A 14,398-nucleotide genomic window follows, 5' to 3' on the forward strand; every position below is an offset into this window, starting at 1 on the left:
AACAGGCGCCGCAACGAACGCTACGACGAACGCAGCGACGGACGCTACGACGAACGCTACGACAATCGACGGTACGACGAATACGAGCACCATCACGACGAACGCCGCTACGACAACCGCCCCACGGACACTCGCTCACGTCGAGGACGCGGCCGACGGGGCGCTTATTAGTTTCAAAATCCCGTTCGTGCAACCGGGTACAGCGCCGACTGTACCGGATGCAAGTTCCCACTCGCCGATTTCACCTTACTGGGATTTCCCGCAAAAGAAGGAAACAGACTACTGGGGAAGACCACTCGCTCAAAGTGGCGAGCAGTCGAACTCCAGCGCGCCCGATACCGCCAACACGCAGAATTCCGTTGATCCGAACGCGAATTTAAACGTACCGAATCAAGCCGAAAGCGCTCAACCAACGGCGAACCAGTCTCCGGCGATTGTACCAAAGAAGAAAAAGCGGGCAAAACCGGGAAAACAGTCCAATACGAAAGCAAATCGAGACACCTTCGATTCACGATACCCGGAGGTAACGCACGAAGTGTTAGCGCCATTCTACCCAACGAATGCCTACCCGCAACACTTTTCGGTCTGCGGTTTGAAAATCGGCGAAGCAAAACCCGTTATGGCTCTCTTCGCGTACAAATATTGGATTGTAGGCGACATCCATGCTCATGGTATCATGCATGCGATTACGGAAGGCAAACCATATCATGACAACATAGATAAGCGCATGTATAAACGCGACATGAAGATTTCGGAATTAATTGAGTTAATCGTCGAATTAAAACAAATCCCGAAAAATCTCATGATATCTATTGGCACGTTCGACATCTTCTCATTTACGCCACCGAATACCTTCGACTTAAATTTCCGGAAACTCATCGAAGTTTTAGGAGATAAAAAAGTCGAACAGGTAATCATGTTGCCTCCGAACGCAAGCGGCCGACTGCACAACAACACGTTCCGGCAAATTACACAAACATTCTCGTACAATTGGGGAACTGGAAAATTCCAGTATATGGTTGCGAGCCACTTACTCAACGACTTGAACCTGGAATTGGCATCAGTGGACGAGCTTGGCCCGAAATATACGAAAGCTACATACCAAAAAGTAGCAAACTGTATCGCAGCCGTATTTATTCCGGAACCAGTCATCGAAAAAAGCGATTCAACCGTCGAGTTGAATAACGCTAATAGCGCCGCATCATCACCTGCAACGCCCCCAACATCAAAAGCGAAGCTTGATACGAACGTCGATTCGCAACAAACTTCCGCACCAGTGATGCCGCAGTTCAATCTGCCAAAATCGTCGTTCCAGCAAAGCCCGAATGACATCGTAACCGACACCCTGTCACCATCCTACGTAAACCCGCAGTTGCAGCAGGCAACAGCGAATTACCTGGGAAATAAAGCAGTGGGCACGCCGCCATACCCCAAAGTGGGTACAGCGACACCTGGATGTCATCCGCTAGATCCGCGAAACCAAAAGGCGAAATCAACAACTTCAACGAAAGTTGAGATTTCACCATACAGTGGCTTGCACCTAACAAATGTAGGTTTTTCTGACGACGAACAGAAACCGCTTACCGACAAAGAGGTGATCGAACGCGCCAAAGTCCTCACTAAAATTCAAGCCGACGTAAAAGCTAGTAAAGCGAAAGAGCAGGAGCGACTAGCCGCAGATGCCAAATCGCGCGAATCGCTGAAGGAAAAGATGGAGTGGAAGAAAGAGGCCGACAATGCGAAAGCTGGCATCTCCTCGTCGAAGGAGAAACCAGCCCGCAATGTTTCTGAACAATCCGGGAACTCGTCGGAAGATTCAAGAAACAAGTCTAAGCAAAGCTCGTCTAAAACTCCATCCCGCGCAACCTCCAAAGCAAGAGAACGCTCCCGCTCAGAGCACCGATCGTCGAATAAATCAAAAGATCGCAAGGTAAAATCGGGAGATGAGTCGTCCGTACTCAACACCGGTCTTAAACCTAACCCGACTATCGATAACGACAAATACATTGGGTTCATGGTAAAAACTCCACCATCGGGTAAACCTCCTACCGAAACGGAGCGACGAATGTACGAGATATTCGGCAATACCGAGGGTGTACCTGAACCTACCGACTCAACGACCTCTGCTTCTGCATCGGAAAGCGACACAACGAAAGTCGTTAAGTCAAAACCGCGCAAGTCACGCAGCTCGATAAAAACTAAGCTCTCGCCACCGCAAACGTTACTGACGTACATTCCGAGACAGCAACGTGCAAAGCAGTTGCGGGTAAACGCAGCGCTTAAGCGCGACTTAGTCCTCAAAAAGGTATTCGGTAAACAGTCGCAACCGAAGGTGCAAACTGAAGCTGAACATCCTGCGACGGAAGGAACAGTCGGCACTCAGCCAAAGGTACTCGTGCCGAAGCTTGATTTAACAGAATCAACGCCGCATGAGAAACCAGTGAAAACGGTCGACTTAACCGAATCAGCGGAACCTGATAAACCGCTCAAAACTATCGATCTCACCAAGACGGTAGATCCTTCCGCCGAGGAGGAACTACCTCGAGGAGCGCAGTCAATCGAACAGCGCACTCTAACAAAGGTTGATACAGCGGTACAGGATACGACTCTAACTCTACATTCCGTCGAGAATGATGAGTTCACCACCATTCGACAAGTAGTGACCACTGAAGTCACTACTGAAGTCATCGAAACAACTGAGCCGGCACACCTCGTTGATACCTACGATCTGACCGATGAGAGTCCTCGCAACGACGAAGAATCTCAACAACCAGTATCACCACGTACCGAAGCGGCGCTCCTCGACGAAGGAGTACAGCGAACGGGCGTACCGGCAATTGAACCTTCAAACGACGATGAAGGTGAAGACGACGAGGAGGATGAAGACGACGAAGATCTTTAAACCAACTCGCGTTTTCTTTGTAAATAGTTTAAAAATTTTTTTTTCTTCTCGTTTTCATAAATTGGCCAAAACACACTGTCGTAGTAGTAATAAGCTATACTGTATGACTTTTTGATATCAGAATACAAGATTTTGAATCAATGTCTTTTATTTACTTTGTCGAAATTATTTTGATTACAGCAATAATGAATATTCAAGAACGCTGGTGTGCCTTCAACGATATTTATTATATATTGCGCTTTGTCGACAGATTGGTGCACACATTCACAGTAACGTATGCCTTATCTGAAAAAACTGCGCACATAAGCATTAGATGTCATAATCAAGATGACTGCTTCTATGTATCGACAATAACTCGTTCAATTGAACTCGACAAAGAGTATTTCATACTGTGGTTTGCACTGCTGTTACTCTACACAGACTTAATTTGGCAAATCTACAAGATTGAAAGCTCACAATCGTCGAATTGTTGAAACTTTCAACATACTAAGTTTCGAACTTTTCTAACAGGAATTGATCGAAATTTACGTTTTTTTATCTCAATCGTCGAATTGGTGGTCTTTTCTCTTTTTACAAACTCGCCGTAGTTTGTTGAGTTTTTTACTACCAATTCTAATACTATAACTTTGTTCAACAGTGTTGAGAAAATGGTCTGCGTATTGAAAATGCCGGTAAGGCACTCGTTCCGAAAACCGTCGTTGGACGTGTTAAACGAGCCAGTCCGAAACAACGAAGTTCCAGTCCGGCCGTGGCCAATTATACCACCGTGGCACCCGGAGCTGCGGCGTTTACTTGCACCGAACGACGACACCGCCGAGCCAAATATTCTCACTTACCAACCGCCCACTCCGGAAGCAACTGATATAATAACGGTACTACCAAACGGCGAAGAACGGCGATATTATGAGATTACTCGAGACACCAACGGCGAGCCGCAACTTCAACCAATCCTGGGACCGGCAATTTCCAACGACCACCGACAGATCGCATGGACTCAGGTCTATCGACGACCGACGGTGCGTCCTCTAAACCGCTACGATGCTATCGTCGATAACATCCTTCAATCGCGATACGAACCCGAGCCGAGTGTGGAATTCAACCGTCTTCCGTTCAACGAAACGCTGACAGCTACTCCATTTACGATTCGATTAGAACGCGTCACTCCGCCGCTCACTTACGTCGATGATATTCGGATTTCTCCGCAATGACCAGTTTTTTCAATACTACTCCTGTAAATATTTCCTTTTCAAATTTTTTTTTTTTTTGTGTGTTTTTTGTTTTTTCTCTTTTCTTTGTTAAGTCTGCCTGCGTGCAGATATTTCAAAGTTTTTATTGTTTTTATTCTCATCATGGCTGTTATGTAAATATCATGTTAAAATTAATTTTCTTTTGTTTTCAAATTACATACCTACGTGTATGAATTTTCTGTTACTTGTATTTTCGTTTTGAACTAATTTTTAGAAGACTTAATTTTTTGTGATTGATGTATCACGGTGATGACGTTTTTGTTCCTTTGATTAGTATTAATTCTCTTTTGTAACATTTCGTATTATTTCTTGTTTGAATTTTCACCCAGTGATGTGTTTGTCACCTTCATTTGTTAGTTGTTTTGTATTTTTTACTTTTTTATGTTCTAGTATTAATTTTCGTTAATTTGTACATAGTTCCTACAAGCCGTTACTACCTCGTCGAAGGTAGAAACGACTTTATTATTAGTAACATCTTTGTTTGCACTTTCAAAGAGTTTTTTGCTTTATATTTTCTCTCTTGTGTTATGCAAACCCTTAATGCAATATCGCCGTATATTGCAATTCGTTAAGCGTGATGACAACTCGTTGAAGTTATCTCACGTTAGCACCAATCGCCGAATTGGTACTACATACCCGTGCAAACTCGAAGAATTGATTTGCTAGAATCGATTTTCACGCAGTCTGAATAGATATTTTTTCCACCTCAGGACAAGATGGCGCATGAATCGACAAACAGGTTGATACTGTAAGCCGCAAAGTCTCTTCAAACAATATAAGCCACACAGTAGGTGTAGCTAGTTTAAAGAGCACTCTTTTTGTCCTGGTTGACATAGGATGCGTCGTCGAACGCAACTATGTATTTATTTATTGGACCGCAGCCCTCAACAAGCAACAACGGGTCAGTTGAATGCGCATTATCCGACATTCAGGTTGGAAATGTAAGACGCTCGCTCTCAAAAGAACATTAAAATAAGAGGTACTCTGCCAAGGCACGAATCGGATACGCGATACCTATCGAGCCTCTCTCTTTCTAGAGTCTTAGATTGAGGCGAGCTCACGCTATCCGAACGTGACCTAAAATGAAGAATTATCACGCTTCCCGTCCAACCGAGACGGCGCGAGTTCCACTGGACAGAGTTCCGATGGCTCCGTGAATAATTCCAATTTCGTACGTAACGCAAGAACGTTACAAATGTTCAGAGAGCTAAATGAATTACCGCGATGGTATTCGGGATTACCGCGGTGTAGTCCCTTTAAAAGATAAACTGACTTTCCTCTCAAATAAAACGATCAGTTGCAAAGCGCCTTCTCCGACATTCAGGTTGGAAATGTAAGCCGCAAGTCTCCTAGAAGAACATTAATTTAATAGGTACTCTGCCCTGGTATCGCAGGATATAAAGAAGCGACGGATTCGCGTTGTTTTCCTCGTGTTTTGTTGATACCTAAAACGACAACAGGTGCTCTGCCTGGGTAATACCGAAGTGGCTGTTAAAATCCTGCACGATTTTTTCGGAAACTTTGGGCCATTACCAAAAAGACAACAGGTACTCTGCCTGGGTAAACACCCACTATTTTTTCAACGCTGGGTGTTATTACCAAAAAATGACAGATAGTATCTCCACGAGGTGATACAATGTTCAGGGAGCACAATTACCGCGATGGTAATTAGAACTACCGCGGTGTAGTTCTCACACGATAAACTGATCGAGTCTTTCGAGCCATAGGAAAACGATCGTCGAATCGTATCTGAAAGCTCATTTCGGCCTTGTCACCTTGCTTGTAATGACAACCAGTTGAAGTATGCGCTTTAATCGACTATCAGGTCAGATTTTGTAAGCCGCTCGTAACACCTCCACTAGGAGCATATTAATAATTGGTACTCTGCCACGGTACGTCTACGCGCCAAGATGTTGAGAACTTGGGACAAGTCACCATCAAATCGCGAGATCTTGGGGAGACTAGTGCTCAGGACTTCTTCACCGGCTGTGTAGATGATATTACCGAAAATAGACTGTAACACACCAGGTGTTATATTGGTATGCTCGGAGAGCTTATTTTTACCGTGTTGGTAAATGCAACTACCGCCGAGTAGATGCAAGGTATTATTCGAACTGGTTCACAATTACAGCAAGTTCAAAATTGGTAAATTAGTGGTCGAGGTTTACGAACCCATAACGCCCTGAAAAAAGGACATGCTATTTATTGGTCCTCTGCCATGGAGGCATACCATGCCGACACCCTGCGCTACTGCAGCTTGTTCGAGAGCACGGTATTGCCATCTCCATTGCCAATGGAAAGAACCGCCTGATAGGGCGATTGTTACCTTGATCATTGGCGATGTGATCCAAAAAATGAACTGTAACACATAAGGTGTTATATACGCATGTTCAAATCAGGAAGACCGCTGATCAGCACTCTTGGTCGTCGAACCAATTGAAACCCATCCAAAGGACATGCACTATTTCGGTTCTCTGCCTCGGTGTTTCCCACCTTGATCTGGAGTCGGTCAGGTTCCCGGCCAGACGACTCACAAGTGGTGAAATCACCGAAAAAGATGGTGCTCTGCCTCGGTACTCACCTACCTAGTCAGCAAGCGGATACTTGTAACGTTACTCGAAGAAACAGACTCGGACAGTAACAGTTTACGGTTTCGCAGAAGACGAAGTAGTGAAGTTACCGAAAATGACCACGCGCCCATTCGCTGGAAAATAAATCGTTGTATTTGTCCCAGCGACTTGGCGATTGGAATCGAAAAGTAACATAGAAGATGTTGCAAGTATGTCCGAATGGGATGCTGACACCTAGGGAATTGAGAGGAACTTGGTAGCATGGTTTACGAACCATTTTTAAGAACCGCACAAGAACATATTAATAATTGGTACTCTGCCACGGTACGCACCCCGTATCTGGAAGAAATCAGGCATGGTCCTGGAGGATTCCGCGGGTGAGGACGTTACCGAAAAAGACAGGTACACTGCCTGATAGGTGCCACGACTTGCACGGAACCGGTTACGGGTTCCAACATGAAATGTAGCGATGACTACCTTTCTGCAACTCATGACACACACGAAACCGATGACACAGCTTCAATTAAGGAAGCCAGTTTCTTCCCGAAGTTGGTGTTGTTCGAGCTTTCGTGTCATCAAAAATGCCAATTTTAACACAGATGAAGTGTTATAATATGTTCAGACGGACAACGCTGCAAGAAGGATATACTATGATAACAGGTTTCCCAGCCTGCGAATCCTCTGCGAGAATTGCAGAAATCGCTGTGTCATTATTTTGCATATCGATAATCGCGATCCGGCAGGCACGTGCCATTTTTCGCATTATCAACCTCAAAAAATGACAGATTTCTTGCAGATGTCGCAGCGAGTGATTTTGAAAAATGGAAGTAACATATAAGATGTTACAATCGTATATCCAAAGCAGCGAAACTACCAAGCACAAAAATTGAAATATAGAATACCATTCTTTGATTATTACGCGGTACCACCCACACATGAATCTGTTGCGGGGCCTTGATGGTCAATTAATTTATTTATTCTTTTGTCTAAGCTTCTTTACCGTATGCCTCTGCCATTCTCATCGAAGAAACGCAGGGGGGCAGGGGGACAGCTCCGCTGCCACGTACATGCATAGTATATCATGTTTTTATCCGTGCTTTTCTCCGCTGGTTACGCCATCGAGCAAACCTCAGAGGGGCATATGTGATATACTACTATGCCGTACGTGGTATGTATAGGGCTCGCCCACATGGTAACACTGCGTTGCACTAAGGCAACACTGCGTTGTATTCTCGTCAGCTAGCCATACGAGCCAAGCGACGAGAGTACAGAACGCCAGTAATGTATCCGAGTGCACGCGGGTATGTTATTCACGGTTAATGGGTTAATGCAGTCATTTAAGTATAAGTTTTACTCTCGAGTGTTAAGTGTTATATTTAGTGCTTTAGTTTTAGTTAGTTATTAGTGAAACCAATGAATAGACGAGAAGGAGTGATGATCTACTCGTCGCCACTCTGGGTAAGTACTTGCACATATCAGTGTGAATAAGTTAGATCTCCTTGCCAGAGGAGATCACTTATCCAAACCTACACCACAGTGTGTAACACCAACGTGTGTATATTTAGTTTAAGAAAGTGTCATGTTAACTAGTACATTTGCATATGTGCTAATCATGTAACGTGTTGTTAATATTGCACACATTAAATATTATTCTCGTGTATAACTTGTTATTATTTATGGTGTGTATGATCATATGTTAAGAGTGTAAAAGCAACCATTTCCTACTCACGCCCTAGCCGAGCATGTGAGGTATTCCGGTGAGTATTTAGCAGAAATACTCTAAGGGATATTTCTTGGAAACAACACAATAGCAACCACCATCGTAAGTCACATTACCAATCCTGCTTTAAGTCAATTTACCCTCTTACAGGTACAATTTTCTTTTTTCAGGTTCACATTTGGAAGGGAATTGTGGGGTATGATGCTTAGTTTTATGAGTAATTTAGTAGATAGATTGGGTGAACTGATTGGGGCTGATGAGTACAATTTTTTTTTCAGGTCCAAATTTGGAGGGGATTTGGCGTACAATGGTTGGTATTTATGGGTAATTTGGATTAATTTAGATATATGTACCTAGTTTAGTTGATACATTGGGTAATGCTGGCGAGGTGGAGCCTCAAGATTGCCCAATTTTTCTTCTTGAAAAATCCCCTTTCTGCCCAAAATGAGCTATCACAATGTAGCTGCATTGGGGCTGTGGGGTACAATTTTCTTTTTTCAGGTACACATGTGGAAGGGAATTGTGAGGTATGATGCATAGTTGTATAATTAATTTAGATGGATACATGAGGGTAAATGGAGTGGGGCTGTGGGGTACAATTTTATTTTTTCAGGTCAACATTTGGAAGGGAATTGTGGGGTATGATGCTCAGTATTTATGAATAATTTAGTTACTTATTGGGGCAACTTTGTTGAGAATTTGTGGTATGATTGATGCATAGCTTTATGAGTAATTTAGATAGATATGCAAATGGTACCTCTACGTCACCTTTTATATACTCACGCGTTCTCTTCGTCACCGAAATCGGTGACGGAGGCGTTTTTCCGGTGACGAAGACGTTTTCCTGTGTATACCAAGTCCAAATGGTTTGTTTTCCCCTGAAACGTAAAAGGGGAAAAGTTTGTCCGGTGGCGAAAAGGTCATGTATACACCTACTGTATACAGATTTTAAAAATTTTGTTCCATCAACACTGACATACCCTCGACGTCACAACATATAAACAGTACCTTTTGGTCACCGCTTTTTAAATGCTTCCAGTTATGTTATATTTTCGTATTCGTAGCCAGCGTAGTTGTAATCTATTAGGCAAGGCAGCAGGTGACAATTTGGTATAGTCAATATCTTTTTAAGTACACAAGGTCACGGAAGAGATCAGTTTATAATCGGAGGCAAATTGGTACCATTCTCGTAAATTTTTTTTGTATAAACTTAAAGCATGTAAATCAAGTGGGGAAAAGAGTATAAGCACTATTATAATTGTGCTGGTTACGAATATGAAGTAAATACACCTCCGGAGGCATTTAAAAGCCTGGTGACCAAAAGGTACTGTTTATGTACGGTGACGTCGAGGATACTTAGGTCCATATAATAGATACGTTGGGTAAATGGATTATTTTCAGCAACAATTTGGATTCAGAAGTTCAGACAGGAGAAGGTTTTTGGAAAACAAAAAGAAGCCACGTGTATGTAATTTTTGTGAATGATCTTTCGCCTCTCGCCCCCCCCCCCTTGCATCGCTTGTCCCAAGTTTCTGAAGTATCATACCATGAATTGACAATTTTCACTTTTCTATACCTTCCCATCCCCACTCTCCGCATAAATTGCTTGTTTCACGTTCAAAATTTCATCAACATTCTGTTCTTTTTTTTTCAATTAATGACTAATTCGTGTGTTTTTTTTTTCTTGAGCATGTTTCAGGTATTCATAACTCTTCATGATCGCCGGATCGTTTGCACAACATCGCAGTCATGTTCAGAGCTGAATAAACGAAGTACATCGTGACTTGAGCAGCGCCGCTTGTAGATTCTCCTTCAGTCATTGCAGCAGCCTCATCAGCTACAACGTACCTACGTTTTTCATCGTCATCGCCTTCGTACCATTTGCTGAACTGAATTTTTCTGATGGTTGCTGCGCCAAGATGTCATCGAGCAGTGAGCGGAATTTCTTACCAGAGCCGAGAACAGTAAAGTTGCGACTAAAACTCACTCGACCAGTACTGTTTTGCTGCTTTGGTTACACAAATTAAATTATTGAACGAGTTTTGCCTACTACCCCCACCCCTCGTTAATTTCTCAGTAGAAACAAGTTCGTGTTCGTCACTTTCTGCAAAAATGAAATCATTGTGCCCTGATGTAACTTTGTCATGAACGAATTTCAACCCACATTTCCGTTGAAATGGGATTTTCTCCATTTCCTTCGTCCGTTCGTTGTATTCGATTCTCAACATTCCGTTGAAATTGTATTCGTATTATTCTGTCGCGTAAATTGGCGCGTTTAATTCTCCCCCTCCCTTCCGCCCTTCATCCTAATCCCAAAACGAATTGTTGCCACCCTCCCCTCCACCAACTCAAATCGCTTGTCTCCCGTTACTGAAATATCTGATGAAAAGTTGACTACACTTTCACCCTCCATCCCTCCCCACAGAATTTTTTGGGGGTTTCGTTTTCTCGAAATTTTTGTGGGTATTTCATTTTTTTTGAGATTAGAGTGCAAGTTGTATGTATTATTCGCTCGTGGAAATCCGCTTTCGTCGTTCGTTTTAATACGTATTTTTATGATTTTCTGATTCATTTTGGGCTATCGATATATTGTTATTTATGAAAACCGATGATTAATCAAAAAATTTTGGGTGGTTGGTTGTTAGGGAAGGTGTTTCACGGTTATTTGAACTAATTGACATCATGGAACGTGGTCATGGGGGCTATTATTTTTGGTTAGATAGGCTGCAAGTTTGAATTACAACCTGATATCGTAGCAGTTGCGGATCAAAATGTTTTTTTTTTTTCAACAGAGAAATGTTGGCGTGTAGTGCTGGTGATGAGTTTATACAGGTATTTGTGTGCAGATGGAAGTTGAGTGGCGGCTGTGGCGAGTGTTGGTAGGGGATGCGGTTGTGGCTGGTCTTGTTAAGTTCTGTCCCATTCTGGCCTGTTAAGCATCAACCCACAACTGTACATTTTCCATCGCGATTTTTTGAAAATTTCTCTTCTGTTAGCTTCTAGGTTAAGAAAACGCATCCGCGGGTACGGGCTCTCGCCCAAGGATCCGTCAGGTCGGGGGCCTGCTTGGTGGGCCGCGCTTGCAGAAAACTGTACGGAGTGCACAGGGGCCGATGATATTCGTTAACGAGTTGAGGGAAACCTGGCACTCACTCCAACGAGGGGTAGTTGTAATAGGCTGGTACAGGAAGTAACGTTTGCGTTTCCATCTAGCGGTTATAGTCTGACTGTTTCTCGCGACCTTAGTTCCGGTTTATCAAAGATGGAGCAGGAATGGTTAATGTTACCCTCAGAATCGTGATATTGGCCATTCTTGCCATCGAGGATGACCTGCCTGGGTTGGTTTGCCAGATCTGCCTGCGAACCAACCGCACGCATGGTAAGTGGTGCACTGTAGGTTTTGCATACACTTGCTTGCGTGAAATGTGAGTTGAGTTTTTTTGAGAGAAATTTGAAATTTCAAAAGGCTGACCTGGTTTTGTTGCTTCGGTCAACTTGCCAGGCAGGTGAGCGTGTGTGAAAAGGCGTATGGTGATCTGGACTGTGTACGATGTCTGGTTGTGATTGAATTTGTGTTTTGTAAAATTTGAATGAAAAAATTGAAGCTGTGGAGTATTTGATCGTGTTGAAATGAAAAACATCCTTGAAAATGACATCATTTTTCATGTTTAATCCGGTACAAAAATATTAAAAGAATCGATATTTCAATCATTCCATACCTGCAGTACCCCCCCCCCCCTACCAAATTAATTTTTTTGTAAGTTTTCGGAACTGTTACGTTTGTTTTTAGAAAATAAGTTCATATTTTTGTCTTTTGTTGTGTATTTTTTTGATGTTATGTTCATGCTTTGTTGTGTAATTTTATTGTTGATGTACTTGTTGTTCAATATTGTCATGTCATAACGTAGGTATTCCATCGTTGATTTGATAAGTGTATCGTGTATTGTAATTTCAGGGATTGTATTCAGTTACTTTCTAACTAAGTAACCAAGTTACTAAAGTTACTAATAGTAACTTTTGGTTACTTTTTTAATATGTTGGTCACTAAAAGTTACTTTTTCCAAGTTTTTTCACAAGTTTCCTTTTTTTTTTTCTTCAAAATTTTATCAAACATTCTTCGAAAAAAACACTGCTTTTATTTAAATGGCATCACTCCTTTTCATGCATTATGAATTTAATTTTTTTCAGTTCTGATTTGAAATTTGCTAAGAGGTTTTCCAATTTCGATAGGTATTATTATTTTTGAATTTCTCCATAGTTTTTAGTGGATTTTCTCCTGTATTGATTGATTTTTATATCTTGAACTTTGGTGGTGATTTTTTTCCAAAATAATTTTTCTATGATTTTGCCCCGAATTTTGATGATTTGTTCCCCTGAATTTTTGCCGAATTTTATCACCTTGAATTCTCGTGAATTTTTCTTGAAAATTTTTTTGAATTTTCGCAAGCTCTCTTTTTTCAAGTTTTTTGATAATTTCTCGAAATTTCCATTTTTTTCTCGTATTTCAAATTTTGGGGAAGTTTCTACAGTTTTGAAAGATTTTTTCAGCTTTGTATTTTCACGATTCTATAGTTTTGTCCAAAATTTATTGTGGTCATTTTTTTACCTAAATGTTGACTGTATTTTTTCTTCATTTCAACAGTTTTTTTTTTCGAGTTTTGTGCTTTATAAAACAAAGTGACTTTTTTGCTCTCGTTTTTGTGGAATTGTAATTTTTCTTTTTCCAATAATCATAAATTCCTTTTTTTCGTGAAGGGAGGGAAGATTCTTCAAAATCTGATGACTTTGTTTGTTTTGTGTATTTTCACCTTTTGTGGTGGATTTTTCTGCATCGTGATATCTTTTATTCGTTGATCCCTCCCTCTCTCTGAACAATTTTTTTTCTCTCTGTTGAATCCTCGTTCAGTTTTACTAGAAATTTTTCGATGATTTTCCTCAAAAAATGTTCGATTTTATTTCCGAATGTATAATCAATTTTTAATTCTAGTGAGTTCTCTGTTCTGAATTCTTAATGATTTTTGCAGAACTGAATTTTCGAAAGATTTCCATAATTTTGTTTTGAATTTCATTGAATTCGTTTTTCTGCCTAAATTTTTGTTCTGATTTTCGGCGAAACCTTTTTTCTAGAATTTTCAAGATTTTTAATAACATTTCCTCCTAATTTAGTCCCAAATCTTGAAAATTTTTTCTGCCTTAATTTTTGCAGAATTTCCCTGTTTACAGATTTTTTTTGAGTTTTTTTGAAAGTTGAGACTTGCTGATTTTATTTGGCATTTTTTTGAAGATTTCTTCAAGTTTTATTGTTTTGAATTCTCATAGATTCTATTTTCCAATTTTTCGACGATTTTCCTTCGTGAGTTTTTTTTTCAATTCTTGCGGTGTTTTTTCTTAAATTTTAGTGCTTTTTACCTTAATATTTTCGGTGTGGAGTTTTTCTAGGTACTTGTAATCGAATTTTTATTCAGGAATCCTCGTGATTTTTTTCAACTTTTTAAATTTTGACAAAACTCTGTTTTATAGTTCATTTTGAATTTCGCGATTTTGATTTATTAAAAGATCACCAAGAGATTTTTCAACATTATTTTTGTACTATTTTTTTCTCCAGATCTTAATCTTCACTCTGCTTCTTCTTTTGGTTATTTTCTCTCAATTTCAATAATTTTGTCGCCCTTTTCCATGTATTTTGGATCGTGTCAATTTTTGACGGTTTTGATGGAGGCTTTTTTTTTCTTTTTGAAGCAAGGTAATTCGAATTTTTAAAATGATTTTACAAATCACGTTTTTTCGAAATTTGGATTGCAATCTCCCCCCTCCCGCGCCGCCTTTTCCTGTTAATTTTATAATAAGTTTCCCGTTCTAAAATGAGTCTTCTCATTTATGCTATTTTTTTTTTTTTTTTTACAAATTATTGTTTATTATTTCTCAAACACTCTGATTTTTTTTTCGTCAAATCCTCGCT

The sequence above is a fragment of the Planococcus citri genome, chromosome 1 (genome assembly GCF_950023065.1).
Source record: "Planococcus citri chromosome 1, ihPlaCitr1.1, whole genome shotgun sequence".
In the NCBI taxonomy this organism is placed as follows: domain Eukaryota; kingdom Metazoa; phylum Arthropoda; class Insecta; order Hemiptera; family Pseudococcidae; genus Planococcus; species Planococcus citri.